This window comes from Triturus cristatus, chromosome 4_2, assembly GCF_964204655.1.
Source record: "Triturus cristatus chromosome 4_2, aTriCri1.1, whole genome shotgun sequence".
In the NCBI taxonomy this organism is placed as follows: domain Eukaryota; kingdom Metazoa; phylum Chordata; class Amphibia; order Caudata; family Salamandridae; genus Triturus; species Triturus cristatus.
In genome coordinates, this window is record NC_140586.1 from 40,324,106 (window position 1) to 40,343,890 (window position 19,785).

Here is a 19,785-nt window from a genome sequence, read left to right on the forward strand (position 1 = left end):
CTGATCTTTGTAACAAAGGTTTGTAAATAGCTGTGTCAGTCTACTCACACCTCTTTGTACTTTTCTGGTGAGCACACCACCTGGAGACTGTCCTGCTGCACAGAGCATCATTGCAGGCAAATGCCAGGCCTGGAAGGTGGCATAGTCAAGGCACATTAAAGAGAAACTGACCCAAACTAGTTCCAAGGAAGCAGATCTGGAATACACACACTTTGTCTGTGAAATCATTATAAAGATGGGAGCCCGAGACCAATAGGTTTTCTTTCTTGCGGTTTATTCTGCAAAGGAGGGGATACTCCTCAGAGCGCTCACGGACCACGAGGCAACCAGGGGTTGGTGTATCCCTGACAGCCAACTCCTCAGAGGCAAGGGAGCATCACCTGGAGTCAGATCTGAAGGAGAAATGACTGGACTGTCCTAGGTGCCAAGACATCCTGCCTGTGAGCATGAGAAGGAGGCGCCACCTATGTAGAAGGAGTTGATTGTGGGCTGCCGTAACTGACCCTGGCCTAGGGTCCATCCACCCGAGACTTACTAAGCTGATGCACCAAAGGAATCGCAGCGCTGCTGGACCAGGCTGAGTGATCTTCATTTATTCCGGTCAGAGATAGCATGGCCCCTGGAGCTGTGTGCCCGAGTGGTAGGCCCAACCAAACGCGGGATGAGAAATGCGTGCCTCACAAGTGGGCTGCCCTTGGGTCTGGACCAGTCCTGCAGACCATGTGATCTGTAAGGGGCTTCTGATGTGCCTTGTGAAGAATTGAGGTAGTCACCTCAAGGCACTGCGTGATGAACATAGCACCTGGTGACCCCTGCGCCAAAGAACAATCACCTGCGAACGTGTTGTCGTCGCACTCAAGAAGAAGCAAGAAGTACTCACCAGAGAGAGATGCGCCATGAGCAGAGATCTACAGCCAACCACCCGGATGCAGGGCCGACAGAAGCCTCGCTTCCGGCGCGACCCTCTAAGCGAAGCGTGGCTGACTGTATTAAAGCTCCCACGAAGACTGCTATGTGCCACTTGTGTAAACTCCCTGCTATGAGGGGCAGGTGGAGGGGTAGCTGAGCTAGCCACAAAAACCCTGGAAGCATAAAGACTCACACCTGTTAATCTCGTATCCTTGCATTATTGTATGTTTAGTAGAATTCTTGATTTCTGTGTAGCAATGTACTTGTTTTTATACAAACAGAAGCATTGGGCTATACACTGATCTTGTGGTGATGGGGAGTGGAGTTGATTGATGAGCCTGAATACCCCCACACTAACATCCCTGAGAAGCCTAGGACTGCACACCCTCGCTACTACTGAGAGTCAAAGGCAGAAAGGGTTGTACTTGGCCCAGTTTGCAGAAACATAGTAGGACAGGCTCGGGACAGCAGCGGTAGAAGGCCTCAACCACCACGGTTGTGGCACATTAGCCCTCGTGGCCTCCTGAATGGGGTCTGACACTCACAATCCCACTGCTGCTGAGCTCTACCATTCTCTACTGTTATTAGAACCGCGCGCTTGCTGAAAAGTGTGGGTAGCGCTCCCGGGCACATTTTAACAAGCGAAGGTACCAAGTACCTAGCAGTACCTGCCCATGTACAGCACCGTGTAAAGAACGTATGCATGACACCTGCACACGCAGAGCATGCAACCATCATGCAATGAGCACTTTCTGTTTTCAAAAAGAGTCATCTGGGATCTTTTCACAATCTTGGCATTTCAGTGACATTTCCTGGATTTTCTTTATATTTGTCATTCAGTCTGAGAAATACCAATGGAAACCTGTCTGAACACGTGAGAACCACCATTTTCTCTCGCTCCGAGGAAGGGTGGGGGGCATAGGAAGAACTGGTTAACAGCAGAGGATTAGAAAACATTCAGAACACTCAAAATCCCCCTCAGGGGGCAAGAGAGAGTGTGAACCAATCTGAGTAACCCCAGGGGAACACAGGTGCACCACACCCCTGACTACACTCATGTTCCAGTACATGCCACTGCACTTACTACACCCCTTACTTCACTTACCACACCCTGCATTGAACTTACCACACCTTTGGCTACTCTCACCACTTGCTTCAGACACCACACACCACCTCACTAAACTTACCATATCCTTAGGAGCACTCCCTTATCACTACACATTCACTGTACTTACCACACCTCAAACTACACTCCACATACCCCTCACTGAACTGTCAACACCTCTAGCTACTCACCACTTCCTTCACTCACCCCACCACACCCCTCACTGAACTTACCACGCCCTCAAGTACATTCACACCCACTGCACTTACCAAATCCCTCGCTGCACACACCCCTCACTTTACTCACCAACACCTTCCCTGAATTTATCATACCACTAACTACATTCACTTCTAACTACATGCCCCTTACCCCCTTCGGGTGGAGGTTGGAGACCTACTGCAGTACAAGGTGTGAAACCCTTCTCTGCACATAGTTCATCCCTGACACACTGAACCTCTGCAAGGAGACCCCCTTCGGCACAGACCATGAAACCATGCGCCGCACTCACCAACCCCTTCTGGTGTGAGACCAACTGCAGCAGAAGAAGTGAAACCATTCACTGACCTCGCCGCCATCTCAAGGGGCAAGATCTGCTTTATTCTGGACAATAAGTCAAGGGGTTCCTTTCTTGCTGTGATGATTTGTGTAATTCATAGAGAAGGCAAAGAGATGATTTGCTGTCGAATCTGCCAAAGTTTGCTGATTTACTTGAATTGAAAGTTATATGCTAAATTGTTAGCTCTGAGATTTGAGGTGCTTCTGCTAATCTGATTAAACCCGAGCAGTCAAGTTTCATTAAGGGGAGACTTTAATCAGATAATGCCAGATCCTTTTTGACTATAAGTTAGTCCTCTCATATATTTACCCCATGATGCACTTGAAGGAGAAAAAGAGTTTGACCAGGTGGGTTGGGAATACATTTTTCAGACTCTAAAGTGGGACAATATTGGACCAAAACTTTGAGGAAAATATCACACTTATGTGACTCTAAAAAGCTTCAGTTTTTGTTAATGGCTTACTGTCTCCATACTTCACTCTAAGAAGGAGTACAAAAATGGGACGCCAACTATCTCCACTTCTATTTATCCTAGCCTTAAAGCCACTTTTATAGAAGATTAAACAAAATAAGACTAGAAAGGGCTTTTTTCACAACAGTTAATTAAAACGATCTCCAAATGCTGAAGATATCTTGTTATGTGTATCTCAACCATCTATTACAAAGCCAGATTTTTTTGTGAAATGGTTTCAGTTTCCAGTGATCCTGGCTATAAATTAAACGTGGATAAATCAGAAATCTTACCATTTAATAAAGTGTGTCTTCATTCCATGATTGGAGATTATAGTTTGATTCGGAGCACTGAGAAAATGAAGGTCTTAGCTATTTGTTTTTCTAAATCAATCAAAGAAACAATAAACTTTAACCCTCAGGATATTCAATACAAGACAAGTGACTTGGCATTGAGGTGGCCTCCTATATGGTTGTTTTGGTGGAGACCGCATGATACCATTAAGATGCTCCTCTTTCCTATTGTTATTTATACACTAGCCATGTTACCAATTTATTAACCCAGGTCCTTCTTTAAGACTGTTGATAAATCCCTTTTAAAAAAAATTTAAAAATCAGAAAAGGCAAAGTTTCTCTTACACAACTTAAGTGATTTAAAAATTATGTTGATGTAAAGTTTCCTAACTTGAATATAAATCATTCTGCTTTTTCCCTCGGACAATCTTGGTTTTGTTTATTTAGTATACACAATTTGGTTACGTCACACGGGTTGTCTTGGCGAGATTTATGATTTTTCCTTTTTTTTTTTTTAGGAAGTACTGCATATTTCCCCTAAAAAAATATCAATATCCCACTCCTTCTGTTAACGTTTGCAGCTAAATTAACATTTATGTTCTCTGAGAAAGCATTCTTTACCCAACTTTATGGTACAATAAGAAATACATACTTTAACAATACTCCTGTAGTACTACTACTAATAAATATATTACAGAATGCAGTTTGTGAATTGGCCCCGTAATATTTATGTTTTATTCAAGGAAAATTCACAACCGCCAAAGGCTTCTTTGATTTATATCCTATTAATGGATTCAGAAAATATTAGAGATAAAGCTAATATTAAACCTCAATGGGAAATGCTTTGCATATGGTGTGGCCACTTCAGACTTGGGATTCTAGATGGCCAAGGATTCATTTCACATCATGTGCAGCCAACACAACACAAACATATATATATTTTTTTACAGAATACTATATCTGACTTCAGATCTGGGAAATAAATCTAGCAAGTTGCTGAGTGAAGTTAGTTGGCCATGCTCTTGTGTTGAAGCAAATTTGTTACACGTGATTTATAAGTGCCCATTAATATATTTGTTTTGGGTTCAAGTCTGGAACTTAATTAATAAGGTTTTAACCCCTTCGCCGCGGCACGAATTTTGCCGCGGCGCTGGGGGGGTTTGGGGGCAGCGCGGCGCCGCCATGCTCGTGATGGAACCACTCCGTCATGAGCCACGGGCGCGCTGTGCTCATGACGGAGTGGTTCCGTCACGACTCCGCCCACTCGCGCTAATAGCCCGCACAGGCGGGAAATCAGCGCCGCGTGGGCGGAGCGGCCGCCAACGGCCGCAGCATGACGGAACCACTCCGTCATGAGCACACGGCGCCTGTTGCTCATGACGGAGTGGTTCCGTCATGAGCAGGGAAGGGGTTAAAACTAGTGTTTTCTTTCAGTTCCAAAAAAGCTAGATTAGCAGATAAATTCTTAGCAATTGCATTCCAACATCAGGCTTTATATTCCACCGGGCATTTCCTCTGTGGGATGGGACCCTTGGAGGCTGATTTTGAAACCCAGGGTCGCTTCTGCTGCCTCCACCATTTTCCTCAGCTCCCCAAGAACAACTGCAGCTGGTACAGGGAGGCTTTAGGAAGGAAATAAAGAGAGGGAGGCAGGGGCAAGGTAGAGAGAAAGAGATTAGAGTGGGAGAAGACACAGAGGAGAGAAGGATAGAGAGAACGGATGGGTGGAAAGAGACTGTGTGAGAAAACAAAGGGAGCGGGATGGTTTGAGCATTTTTGTTAGGGCTGGTTTTTGTTCCCCAGTCCGGACACGTCCCACTGATTACAACAAATTGGAAGGAAACTCACCAAAAAATCTTATACAGCATAGTGGAACTGCATCTGACGTAAGAATGGAGTCGATCTGGCTAATGTCAATCCTCAACATGTGTATATAACATGTCTTTACTTATTATTTGTTCAGATCTTAATCAGGGATGGTGTCAACTTCAAAAGCTACAGAAGAGGTTCTAAAACCTCCTTTAATTATATAATTTATTCTTGAAATCTTCTCTTGGTTATTTTACTCGCTGTATATAACAGGTACTATTATTTGATCGACATGATGTATTTTTCTATACATGTAATAATGCATTACTCACGTACTCCTGTTTTTTTCTATATGTATTTATTGACACTCAGATTTTCCTTGTGCTCCCCCTTTTTTTTCCATTGAGTTACATCAAATGTTATTATAGGTATCCAAATTATCTTCATTATTATAGGCTTATTTTAATTTTTAGAAATTAAAATTGAATGGCCCTGTTTAACTGCATAGATGTAATATTTTTTAGATGCATATGTCCATTATAGATAAGAGTTCACTTTTCTATATGTTTTTATAACTTGGTATGTTATTTTACTTAAATCATTTTAAACTCAGAAAAGGGCAATATCCAATATCCAGTACGTTGTGTGAAAGCATGCGCTGTGCTCACCACTCCCCTCGTTATACTCACTATTTATCCCACCCTCTAAAATCATCACTGCAATCTCCATACAGCTGCCTCTACTACTCACGACTGATGTCACATAACGTTGTTTTGTTATGTGCGTCTGTATAGCGCGTCCCCACCATTTATAAGCTCTCAAAACACATAACATTTTTGTAAACTTGGTTTTTTTCACGGTTCTGCAATTCTTGCTGACCGGACACAAAAGGGTCATTATATCATAATTATAAGTGCCTATTAGTACATTCATTTTATAACATTGTATTTGGTTGGGTTTTGTAATGTGTACAGTCGAATATATTGGATAGTGGTCTGCAAAACGGATTATATAGTTCCTAGCTGGGTCCTCTTATGGACCAGTAAAGAGCCTTATGTCTATGATATGTGTGCCAAAGGTCATGGCTTTTTAGGTCTTGCTTTCAGACAGCTTTTACCTGTCCGTTGTTGAAGACCTATTATGTACTTTGTGTACAATGCCAAGAGTGGGCTTTAGGTCAGCCAATCGCTTACCATTGGTTGGCATTCTTGTCAATCTCATTTGCTTGCTTCGTATTCATTGGCTTTCCTGTCTCTTCTTCTGCCTGGCCCGCCCCTGGAGCCTGGCCTCTTTACCATCCCTTTGTCTGTATGACCCGTATCTCCATCCATGGCTGCATAGCAGGGAACTCATTTTTCTTTTAACACTCCATGACAGAGCATGAATTTTCCTGGACTCTCCCTTGTGTGCTGCTTCCCCCTCTCATCAAGCTCCCCCCACTCTCCTTGTTACCCCAATCCAATCTCATCATTGATATGTAGATTGTGGGAGGATATTGATGTGTAGTTTAGAGGCAAAATGCTTACCCAGCTATATGACTTTGAAGCATGCTGTGCGCTCTTCAAAACGTGCCTTGCTGCACACTCAACATGATCCTCACTGTCCACACCACATTCACCACACCATGCACTGCTTCCAAAACAATAACACTGCATCACATCCCTCAATGAACTGAGCTCACTCGCCACAGCCTCAACCACAGTCATGAGTGAGCTTATAACGCTCACCTCACTCACACTCTCCACACTGAGCTGTCTGTGCATGTAATTGTTCTCCTTCCACACCACACTCTCCATACCTCTGTATGTGCTACCTACCACCCCTTGGCACACTCCACACTCCCTGTATTGCACCCTTAGCATCCTCCATGTGTTCACCACAACCCTCAATGCACTCGCCAAGCTCCCTCTATGGAGAACAGACTCATTCATAGTATCAAACAATCAATAAAAGCTTTATTCTGAAGTATAATAAAATCCATAAAAGCACATCACAATATTACATCAAAATACAATCCATCAAAATAGAACATAGTTAAAAAGTTAAAACATAAAAAAATATTTTAAGACGGCATAGCCCTACGAGCTCGCACAGCAGATTTTAAAGAAAGGCCCAACAGACAAAACAATTTCAGCATTAGGTAGGGTCATTAAAAGTCTGAGGACGGGCCTACATTGACCAATACTTTGAAACTGGAATCAAAAACAGTCCTGTACACCTTACAAACAATTTGCAGAAGAAAGTAAAATGGAGCATTGATTGGCCTGAAGCGGTATCACAGGGACATGGATAGAGCCTCCAAATTAGAACAAAGCCCTGGGGGAAGCACAACAGGTATTTCATCGTGTCTGATCTAAAACAAATATATGTCGTTACTACGCATTCCGTTGCAACGCATGCCTTTACCACGCATGCGTTACAACGGAATGATTTTCTACGCATATCCTTTACCTCGATTATTCCTTTACCACGCATTTTTTTTGGGGGGGAGACCCCCCCCCCCCCCCCAAGCCCCCTATTTTCTTTTTTTTTGCCTTTTTCTCACGTCTTCGCCGACACTAAAAAAGGACTGAATCGGATGAGGAAGAAGACGTTCCGTTAAGACGTTACTTGCGTGGTAAAGACGGTCGTGGAAGCAATACGCGTTGTAAAGACGTTTACGAGGTAAGTGTACCGTTGTAAACGTAACGCGTAGAAAAGCCTTCTTGGTAAAGGCTGTTTCCCATCTAAAACGGAATAGCAAAGATCGTTCCCATCTGCTCCGTGCGTACCAAAGACAATCAGGAGGACAATCAAGTTCATATAATCCAATCTATGCAGACACATTTGGCTTCACTGCCATATCCCTTGAACATTGTGATTCTTCATGGTCATAAAGTGCATGTGCTATGTCAACACAAGATGGTGGCTCAGTGAAAGCAGATTCTATTCCAATTTTACAGTATTCAGCTTTCATATAGGCCAGCCAGGGAATACGTAAACCCTTATCCAGAGAAGGACAATCCCAAATAATGTTTTGTGTTAACCCGGCCTCAGCATTCCTCCGAATTGAAAGCCACAGCAGAACAGGGCGAGCCCTGATACCATCAGCTAAATGAGGAAGACTGAGCTCTATGTGACAACTATAGTGTGAGGCAGAAATGGGAACAGACAAAAGTGTTCTGCAGAATTTATTTTGCATCACACTGTAAAGCCTTGCAATTTGAAAAACCCCAAACCTCGGCACCATACATGGTAATGGGTACGCATTGTGCCTTGTAAATTCGAAGGAGAGGCTTAAAGGGAGACACCCCCCTCAGGTTGGGGGAGGCTGCACGAAAAACCATTAGCCATTCCAAATTTCAGTGCAGTATAAGCCGACCAAGACCATTGAGCTGAAAAAATCACACTGAGATATAGGAAGATACTGGTGTCGGTGTGGCTCAAATGCTAGAGCCATTCGACATAATTCCATAGGAATACCCTTCCGTCTACAAGACATAATATGAGGTTTTGTAAAATGTGTCTGCACATTGAGTGAGGCCATGAAGTCCACAAAAGCATGCAATGGATGATGTAGGGCCCTGGGAGTGCGTGCCCTGGGCACTGCGTATGGCATATAATAACGTCAGTAGTGGGTTCCCCTAAATTCTTGGTACATCTTGGGTTGACTGCACTAAAAACAGATAAACCTCAATTATATGAAGGATAAATAAAAGGGAAGCCAATACGCAACCTTGTCCTGCTCCCCAGTGTATACCTACATCTCCAGATACCTCGCCTTGCAGACTGATACGGACCCTTGCCCTCATATCGTTGTGTAAATATGCCAAAAAATGGACTAAAACAATATCCAAGCCACGACCTAGAAGCAATGACCACAGTTTTGTTCGATTTACACAATCGAAGGCTGGTCAGAGGTCCATAAATGCTAAATAAAGAGATTTTTTAACAACCGTCTAGTTACCTAAAATCAGGTTCAGATTGAGACACTGCTAAATACTTCATACTTTGCCGACAAGGGTGTAGCACAGACTCATCATCAACCTATTCTCTAATCCTGTTTCAAATTGTTCTCCCCAAAATTTGAACAGTAGTATCAAATAAAGAAATAGGGAGATAGGAGCTTGGAGCGGATCTGTCGCCTTTCTTAAGAAATGAGCACAATAATGGATGTGCCCCATGAAACAGGAAGTGGGGAGTATACAAAATTATTAAAAACATTTGTAAGTAGTGGCGCCCAAAAAATGATATTACTTTCATCATATCTGGCGCTTTGTTTCCATCGTGCCCTGGCGCTTTGTTTCCATCGTGTCCTGGCGCCTTGCCTCCAACGGGCCCTGACGCCTTGCCTCCATCGGACCCTGGCGCCTTGCCTTCAACGGGCCCTGGCACTTTGCTTCCATCGTGCCCTGGCGCCTTGCCTCCATCGTGCCCTGACGCCTTGCCTCCATCGGGCCCTGGCGCCTTGCTTCCATCGTGCCCTGGCGCCTTGCCTCTCGCGGGCCGTGACGCTTTGCTTCCACCATGCCCTGGCGCCTTGCCTCCAACGGGCCCTGGCGCTTTGCTTCCATTGTGCCCTGGGGCCTTGCCTCCATCGGGCCCTGACGCCTTGCCTCCATCGTGCCCTGGCGCCTTGCCTCCATCGTGCCCTGGCGCTTTGCTTCCATCGTGCCCTGGCGCCTTGCCTCCATTGTGCCCTGGCGCCTTGCTTCCATTGTGCCCTGGCGCCTTGCCTCCCGCGGGCCCTGGCGCTTTGCTTCCATCGTGCCCTGGCGCCTTGCCTCCCACGGACCCTGGCGCTTTGCCTCCATCGTGCCCTGGCGCCTTGCCTCCCACGGACCCTGGCGCTTTGCTTCCATCGTGCCCTGGCGCCTTGCCTCCAACACTTTGACTGATAGCTTCTTCCACTTCTGTTAAGGTTACCCGGTACTGTTTAACAAGACAACTCATATTATCAGTTTCATTCCTTGAAGGGCAGTCACATTCACTGGGTGTCAGTCTCCGTCCTCGAAGCACTATATCACTCACTGTGTGAGAGTCACCTTTTGTAGAAGCCTCCCTTCATTGGCGCTGATCTGACCTCTCGGTGCCGGGACTCACTCAGCGGGGGTGAATCATACCCCTTACTTAGAGGACAGCCTCACTAACCGGGTGCAAGTCTCAGACCTTCAAGCAAAATGTCACTCATTGAGGGGTACTCACTCACTGAAGCAGGGTCTCCCTTGTGAGCTCAGAGTTTCACTGCTCGAAGTGCTGTCTCACTCCTTGGCGGTGAGTCTCTCTCCCCAGGGCACCGTATTACTCCATGTGCGTCTCACTCTCTGAAGCTCTACCTGGGAGGGAGTCTCGCCCCACGGACTGCCACCGCACTCAGTGTCAGCCCGTCTCCTCAGAACTTACACTCTCCCTCTTTCAATGTAAGTGTCGCTTCTTTCAGCTCCGCCCCCCTCCTGGCTAGTCCCAACGGCACCGCACAGTTGAGTCCAACCCCCACACTCGCACCCACACCTCCCCACCGCCATCTTCTAACCAAGCGCCATCGTTTGGTAATAACCATCGAATGTCCACATGGGGTCTCTAGAACGCTGGGATTTGTTACCAGTTTTCACAGGTTCCTCCTCACAGCTGTTAACCATGGCACTCCCATCCTACCCATTAGTGCTCACATGACACCCCTGGCCTTCCCGTGCTATGCGACATGTTTTCACAGAGGGCCTCGAGCCCTCGTCTCATCGACCCCCACTCCCCCTGCCCTTGTCTCATAGTCTGACCCCAACCCTTCTGACCTCTCGGCCAGTACTCACCCCTCTCCTCGCCTGCACGGGGTCCTGTCCGCGGCCGCGGGTGGCACGGCCCCTGGGCGCTCCCCGGAAGCCCCTCCCGCGCTCACCTGTGCTCCGGCGGAGCTTCCCCTGGAATGTTAACCATTAATGGCATTCCTGGTTTCCTGGCCGGGGTGCGGCTGCCAGGGCACCGGAGCACTGCAGCTGCCAGGCAGTGAGTCGGCGCGTCCTTAGGCAGGGGCGCAGGGTTCGAGACAAGGCTAGGGGTTCGCAATAGCACCTAGAAACAGGGAATAGAGGCAAAAGTTACGGGTGGCCCACGGAGGGTGGGAATACAACTAGGAGGTTTTTTTAATTTCGTTTTGCAGTTTTATGTAGCGCATTGGACCGCATTACATGAGCACATGGTAAGATTATTTTTTGTAGCACGGAAAGGTTAATTAATTTACCCAGAATCACAAGCTCGTGAGCCGGCGCCGAGACTCGAGCTTGTTTCTCAGTGCCAAAGTTGGCAGATCTGGCTATAACGCCGCATCATTGAAGGTAGTGGTAAAAGACAGCATATAGGGGCATATTATCAAGATAGGCGATAATGGGCTTGATAATATGCTCTATGGAATTCCAATTGAAGCCCATGTTAGATGTGAAGGACATCTAACCTGAGCTTCAATTGAAATTCCATAGAGCATAGTACCCCCAGGGGCACCCCTCTGTCCCCCCTACCCCAAATTGCACACCCAAATAACACACACACAGACTGTTGAGTTGGGTAAAATTGCTGCAGGTTTATTACATAATCCAGAATATGTAATGTGTGGGTTATTTTACGGGCGATCCAAGGGCAGGCAACCAACTGGGTCGCCTGCCCGCCTGATGAGCCGGGCAGCGCGGGAACAATACCCGCCGTTGCTGCCATCCATGTGATTCTTTCTACGATCACGTGCCGTTGGTAACTTCTGCTCACGCCCCCCCTCTCGGGGCGGAGCGTCGCTTAGCAAACCCCCGGTTGTTCAGGCCCACAACCACCCGCAGGACTAGTGGGGCGCCGACACGGCTTCCGGGATCCTCCCATGAGGCTCCTCGGTTTTGGCTCAGGCACCCCCCATGTTGCCGCGCAGAGGTACCCTTTGTACCGGCCTGCTTCCAGATCGCCCTGTAACTCCGCCACAGCCCTGGAGGCGGCTCACCGTCGCAACCAGGGCCCCCCACCAACCCGCTATAGTCTTACCTGCAACCTCTCCTGTCTAGGGCTTCCTGCAACTAGCTGGAAGGAACCATCCCTGCAGAAAGGAGAGTTTGAAATGTTGCCACCGTATGACACTTTGACAGGGCTGGCGGGACTCAACCCTTGTCCTGTGAGATCCTTTACAACCTCAGGCACAAGACTTACCAGTGAGCTATAGCTCCTGGTGTTGTAGATGGCCCCATCTACGTCCCCAAAGCCCTAGACGCTGTCCTGGGTCGGATAGGGTCTGCTGAAATAAAGGACCCTGAGAAGTGTGCCAAGAACTATTCGCCCCCCTGCGGTAAAGTTACACCTCTTCACAAATCTAGGCGGGAGGATGCCGACATCTAGGCTCGCAAAGCCCCATCAATTTGATGATCTCACCTAGCTGCCGCCCTCCGCAACGGGTGTGCCTGAACCTGCGTGCCCATCTCTGGGACAGCAGCCCACTTGCTAGGTGCCACTCCCCCATCCGCCTGCCTGCCTTGGCTATTATGGCGAGAAGGGTTTCGCTCAACCTTTGGAAAGTCCCCTCTGTGTGCTAAACCTGGAGCACAGGAGTGCTCCTAGCTGACAGCGCGTGACCATGGGCAAGGGGCAACTCTTGCCCCTGCCCACTATCCCTTATTCCTTATGGGAATTATGCCCCTACAGATCCCTCAGTGATGAAACCCCCTAGGCATACCAGCTTCGGGAATCTGTCTGGTTTAAGCAGTGCGCGCTGTCTGTAAAGTTCAAGCAATGAGGATTGACTAAGTCCTACTTCGCCCCTCCCATCATGCTCCCCAGTGGAGGGTGGCAGGGGGGTGCCCCCCCGCAAACCCAGAGCATTCCCAGCGGTGCCAAATTCCTGCTCCGTTGAAGTAGAGTTTTAGTGACACCCTGGGCGTGACAAATGTTCTATTGACATAATGTCCCCTTGTGTTTGCCCCGCTGGCACCCCAGTTATTGGGACGGCAGCACCATGTGTTGGCTGGCCGCGTCCCCTAAGCGAGGTAAAAGTGTCCGTAAACCAGGTTCCCAGTTTCCTGCAGCTGCGGTACGCGACCAGTGATTCCGCTGGGGGATACCACCAGCCGCAGTGGTCCTCCGGACATTAAGGAATGCCCTATTTTTACCTGGACCTATCTCTAAATGATGGTGATTTCACCGAGCTGTAAGGCCAGAGGCCCGCCTATGAAACCTATTTACTTGTTTTTTGCTACTCGGCCCCCTTATGGGTAGGCCTCAGAGTATGGGCAACACACGTGCTCCCAGGGCACGGTGCTGCTGGAGAGCAGATGTCTGATACCCACACGCTGATACTTTATCTGTTGGTGGGCGACAAAGAGGTCGCCAGGAGGGTGGGGGAAGGCTAAATAGCCTCCCCTTCCCTACAGGGGCCGGGAAGTGACGCGCTTGCGCGTCACTTCCGGCCAGCACGAGGAGGGGGACACTGGTCGGCGTCCCCGCCCCCTCCCCTTGGGAGGGGGTGGGGAGGGGTGACCGGTGCCCCAGTGGCACTAGGGCGCCGACCGCTGTAGTGGCCCCCTGCGGGGGCCGCGGTCAGCGGCATATTAACCATTTTAGCGGCAGTTTTCTGCCGCTAAAACAGCGATAATTTTATCCCCTGTCTTGATAATATGCCCCTAAGTTAGTGTAGAGGGCAGGTATTAGAGGCGAGGGGAGAGAGGCGCACTGCATCTAGAGGCGGAGAATTGGTGAGAGGGACGTGGCTAGGGAATAGTAGTATACATTTTGCGCCTAAGGATTTAAAAGTGCAGATTTATTTTTATTAGAGACAAACATGTGGGGTATTTATTTAGCTGTAAAATACAGTGTCTAAGAGCATTGTATAGCGCCCTGAGGCTGTGAATTTACAAGCACACAGCAGCGCTCAGAGGAAGCTGTGTGACGCGTCTGTAGCTGCGGGTCCCTCTTACAGCTTCAAGAGGTCGTCGGTCGTCCTGGACTCAGTGGCTTAACGAAAGTTGAAGGAGCCCCCCTGCAATATACATGGAGGAGCCCCCGCTCCTGATTTATTCCGGAGCCCGTGTTACCGCCTCTGCCTGGACTGGGCTCCATGAGGGTTTGCACCGGGCGGACACCGACGTGTCTAAACAGCCCCCACCTCCGGGAATGCACTCCAGGGAGTGTTATGGGTTGAAGGGGTGGGGCTGTTTCGTGGCGGTGCCTGGGCCCTGCCTTAGACTGAGACTCATTTGAAATAATGTGTATTCCACGAGGCTCCCACACCTCTGCAGCATAGATCAGGCGTTGTGATGCTAGGCAGAAAAACACAAACTAGGCCCGGTATGGGATTGACTCTGCCCCAGCCCTACCATAATTGGAGTCAGTGGCCTTCCTCGTGGGTCGCTTAAGAGACAATCGGGCCATCTCAGGCTCTGCTGCTCTCTCACACTGGATATAGAGGACTCTCTCGTTAGATATAGAGGACGGTGGCCCAGAGGCCCCATTGCTTTCTGTTGGCTGCTAGGCCCATGTCAGAGTCAAGATGAATGTGTGAATGTTAACTTTCTCACAAGGAGGAATACCCTCAGGGCCGGCTTTAGGGCAGTGCGACCGGTGCGGCCGCACTGGGCGCTGACCTTTGGAGGGGGCGCTGTCCTCAGGGGGGGCACAATTTTTTAGCAATAACTTATGATTGGAGATGAGGGACAGTTTTGCCTGGTGGTAGTGAGAGAATCTGAGGAGGAGGTCATTGGGCGTGGTGGGCGTCAAAAATGATAGTCGCACCGGGCGCCACCAGCACTAAAGCCGGCCCTGAATACCCTTTCCCAACTGCAATACAAAGAATGCCCCAGACAATTGCCCCAAAAAGAAAAAGTCTTCGAAAGTCTGTGGATCCTGTCTCTTTAGAGGACGAAAGTCACTACCCACCCAAGGGGGCATGCTTCCTCATAGGGTCCTCCTCACACTGGCTCTAGCCCCTGTGGGCTACAGCACCTGTGGAGGGGAGCTCTTGAGGTGCAGTGCCAGTTGCTGGATGTTCGATGCTAACACTGTTGTGAGACAGCGGGTTATTCATTAGGAAGGATGTGAGTCTTCGGCAAACTTGTCAGGGTGAAACACAGTTTCAATCATTTAAACCTGGGCTCAAACCCTGGTAGCCATGGCACAGAACAGACGGGCTATAACTAAAGTAGTTAACAGTAACAAAACAGTAAAAAAAGTAAAAACACAATACAAATCCTACAGTCAATTTAGAGAAATGGAGAACACTCCAATGAGCAAAATGACATCAAAAGCAACAAAAAATCCAATAAGGGGAGCCAGAGATAGGACTGTTTAAAGATATAAGGCAAAAAACACAAAGAAAAGATAAAGCGACAATCAGTTGTCACTGTTCACTGGGACTTAAGTGCGACTTCAGGCCGACTGCAACAGCATTCATGGATTCACTGTGACACTGCTATGTTTCCAGCATTCACAGAATAACTCTGACTCTTCCATGGCCCATCATTCACGCATACTCCGTGACACTGCCACGGGCGCAGGATTGACACACCTATCAAGATACTGCGACGGACCAATATTGACACATTCTTTGTAAAACGGCCACAGGCCTACCATTCAGACATCCATACAGACACTGCCATGGGCCCAGCTTTCACACAACCATTGTGACAACGCCGCATGATCAACATTCAGACATTCACTGTGGCACAGCCCCGCGCCCAGTTCTCAGATATTCACTGTGACACTGGCATGGGCCCAGCATTCACACATTAATTGATGCTGTCATGGTCACCACAGCATTCACACATCAATTGTGACACTGCCAATGGGCCAGCATTCGCAAATTCACTTTGACACATTCACAAGGCCACCCCCTACACATTCACGGTGATACTGTCGCAGGCCCAGCATTCACACATTCGCTATGACATTGTCAGAGGCACCGCTGTCACACATTCATTGACGATGATAGGTCCAGCAGCCACACATAAAGTGTCACACTGTCACAGGTCCAGCCTTCACACCTCCATCATGGCTCTACCAAAGGCCCACATTAAAAAATTGACTGTGTCACATTCACAAGAATAGCATTCACGCATTGACTGTGACGCTGCCCTGGCCCAGCAGCCACACATTAAATGTGACACTGCTGAAGACTTTATAACAAACTTTCCCCATGACTCTGGCACAGGTGTGAGAAAGTGCCTCTTTTGTGTGGTCACAACCATTGTTTTCTGACTGGTGTTGCTGTTTTTTAACTCTGCACACTGGAGCACTTCTATCCAGGCCCCGGTGTATGTGCTCTGACACCTAAAACATGGTAAGACTGACAAATCCCCAACTGGCATATGTAACTTCCCTGTAAGGACATGGTGCAGGATATACACCAACGGCATGGGGAAAGTTAAATGTCACCCTTTCACTGCAACACGTTGTGCCATCCACTGAGCAGACAAAGGAAATGTGGCTTTAGTCCTACGTCTGTATCCTGAGTCCTGCAGTTGTTAAACCATTAGGAGAACCAGTCAATTACCCTTTTGGACAGCAAAGAACCCTACTTTTTAATATTAAATAAGTAATTCTTAAGCAGGCATTGTAGCCAGATGCCTAGTATTTAAAAGTGGTCCATGCAATAATTTACTATTGGTATGTATTATTATGTGCCATTGGGTTCAGGAACATTATTAACTTGAAGGGGTACAGGGAGAGGCCTCTCCAGTCATAGTTAAGAATAAAAGTAGTCCTGGGCAAGAGTAGCCGTTTGTTCCGTGGGACCTTGGTGGCCAGGTTGGCACAAGCCCAGTGGGTAGGGTAGCTGGTCCCATAACGAGTTTGGTGTAGTTGAGGGGTTAATTTCCCATAACACATTCCTGGTTGGCACACAAGCTCACTTTAGGGGGAGAAAGGTCTGCCATGTTTGATTTGCCTCCCATTAGTGCACTGTGGGATAGTCTGCAGTAAGGCCAACAGGATGTGCTGGGAAGGTTTGGCCTTGGGAACCTCTCACCCATTGTTTAGGACGTGTCAAGGAGTCACCTCCACCCACTGGCTAGTAGGTCATACAAAAGTGGCACCTCAACCACAGCTCATCAGAACACTCTTTGGTCCTGCAAAATAGATCTGGGCCTGCTGTTTGAGACCTGTGTGGAGACCCGAAGGGCTGGACCTGGTCACACTTGTGCCCAGGGCTAGAAGTGAACTCCAAGGGTCAGTTGGCTAAACTCATATAGGGTCATAACAAGCTGCAATTGACCTTTTTCCAGATGAATAGTAGCAACCAGAACTTAACTGGACCCTAATGGTGGCCTCTTCTGGAGTGAGTCCTGGCCCCTAAGAGCTGCCCCTGAGGTCATGGGACCTTAGAAGTGACCAAGAGAAGCTGTTCCAGAAGCTGAAATGTTGGGACAATGTTTGGGCTTCCAAGACAACCAGAATGTCAGTGGGACCTTGCGGAAAGGTGTCTGATTTTGAAGCGACTTTATCGGATACACCTTCAGGATTGTCCTGCTTGAGGATTCTGAGCTCTATAAAAAGACAAAGTCCAAAGGTAGAAATCTTGACACAGTACATGTGCGAATGATGGACCTGTCAAAGTGTTATAGCGAATGTGTGAAATGAAGGGTGGGCTTTGCCAGTGTCACAGTGAGTGTGTGAAAGGTGGGCCCGCAACCATGTCACACTGAATGTGTGAATGCTGGGCCTGTGAATGTGTCACTGTGAATTTGTGAAAGCTAGACCCTTAGCAGTGCTACAATTGATGTGTGAATGCTGGGGCTATGACAGTGTCAGTGAATGTGTGACCATCTCATTTGAGACCATGGCAGTGCACACAGCATGCATGTTTGCTGGCCCATGGCCGGGTCACAGTGAACGCTGGGCCTGTGCCAAAGCAAAAGTACAATTCCTGGGCCTATAAAAGGGCTCATGGCAGTGTCACAATGAATGTGGGAAGGCTGGGCCTGTGACAGAGTCACTGTGAATTTGTGAATGCTGAGCCATGGTAGTGTCACATCTAAAGTGTGAAGATGTGACCATGGTATAGGTCAATAATCCCAGCACATAATGGGCGTAGCTGTGGGGCGCACAACTGGAGTAATGCAGGCGGCCATTAGGGTACTCTAGGATATCCCCGGGAACCCATTCAGGCACAGATTGGGTACGAAGGACTCACTGCAGGCGGCCAACATGGCAGGGGGCTCATGGAAGTGGTGTTGAGGGAGTAAGGATCCCATGATTGGTACTTAATGCATGGCACTGTAGGGTCAGGTTACGAATAGGGATATATTGTTGCAGGCTGTGCATGGTGTGGGGCCACACTACTGAGGTCGTGCAGGCTGTGAATGGTTTAGGGTGCTACTGGCTGCAGTAGTGCAGCATTGGAATGGGGTCTTGTTGGGGCGCTTTAGAGGTTGGCATTAAGGTGAGGCCTTATGTAGAGGTTAAAGTAAAGAGTTTAAGAATGATTATGAACTCCACACTCATTTGAAAAAGGGAACAAGATGGTAACAAAAAGCACCTTCCACATCATGAGAACACTACAATGGATTTTCCCCTGTTTAGATTACATCAGTTGGATCCAAAAAAATCAAAGGGGAGTGGACCACTTGTCCTGTATATCCAGGGTCTTTTACGTTCTTGGTTCCTTCATAAAAGAACCCTCATAACTATACACAGGTATGGCAGCGGCATGAACTGGGTTACCGCTTATGTGTAATAGTACAGCATCATCATTGGGTCTTTTTTTGTGTGTATGCTGACCTCCACCCGGAGGAAGACCATCTGGTTAGACAGTAGCGTCCAGACATGAAGGTTCAAGAGGTGTGAGAAGGTCCATGTCAAGTGAGTTAAAATCTCTGGATCATTGTATCAAAAGCAATTTTATTCTGGAGATCTTGATCAGAGAAAGGTAAAAGAAAAATTCAAGTGCGGAGGAAGACCGAGTTACTGGTCTACCGTACTAAAAAGATTAAAGGTCAAAGGTCGACATGTTTCAGCCTACTGTCGTAATCTATAGGCTTTCATCAGGACCAATGCAAGGAGGACGCATTATGGCTCCTTATCTAGTGAGAATCTCCCACTAGTTTAATTAGAGAGGTCAGTTCGTTTATCTGTACCTAATTAGAAGAGAGAAAACAGTGGTTTTTCTAAATAGTTGGAGGGAGCAAATAATCATGAAATTCTGTCCCATGAATTAATTTGGAGCTACTACCTTAATTTAAAAAAGAAGTGAAGGTTAAAATGAATTGGACTATTTTGGTGAATATCGAGCGAAAAAATGGGGCGGCTAGGTGAAGGGGAAAAGATTGTGATTGTGATCGGTCTTGGCGCGAGTGCTTTTAAGTGCAAACGGCTGGCTGTTCGAATAATATTGGTGAAAAAATATATCGTTGATTGTTAGTTGAATTTGTGGCTGATTCGTAATGGCGAGTATATCTCAAAATAGGTTGAATATAAGAGATTTATGATATACGCTTAAAGTCATTAGTGGAAATCGTCGGCAGTGTGTGTCTCAGCAGGACAGGCATTAATGTAGATTTCGACAATATCCAAAAACAGAGTAACGCCTATTATGGTGATTACGGAAAGGGAGAGGGAGATACTGGCAAAGTGAATCAAAGAAACATATACCGTTAATGGTTGTCATACAATTATTTACCTCAAGTATAGAAAGTTCCGTATTCTGGAGGTGCCCGGGGGCGTGAGAGAACCGTAT

The 19,785-nt window shown here is 47.6% G+C and overlaps 1 protein-coding gene across 4 annotated transcripts in view; it reads right to left on the reverse strand.

The window, feature by feature from the left end:
• The window catches only part of LOC146832901 (breast cancer anti-estrogen resistance protein 3 homolog), a 169,768-nt gene that overhangs the window by 127,346 nt on the left and 22,637 nt on the right, over nt 1-19,785 (reverse strand). The window contains exon 1 of one of the 4 annotated variants that reach the window (XM_085600342.1): nt 10,910-11,018. The exons of 2 other annotated variants lie outside the window; for them this stretch is intronic. The gene's annotated coding sequence lies outside the window, so the exon portion shown is untranslated. Of the gene's footprint in view, nt 1-10,307; nt 10,502-10,909; nt 11,019-19,785 lie in introns of those variants that run through there. One more of the 4 variants, XM_085600346.1, reaches the window with a different exon arrangement.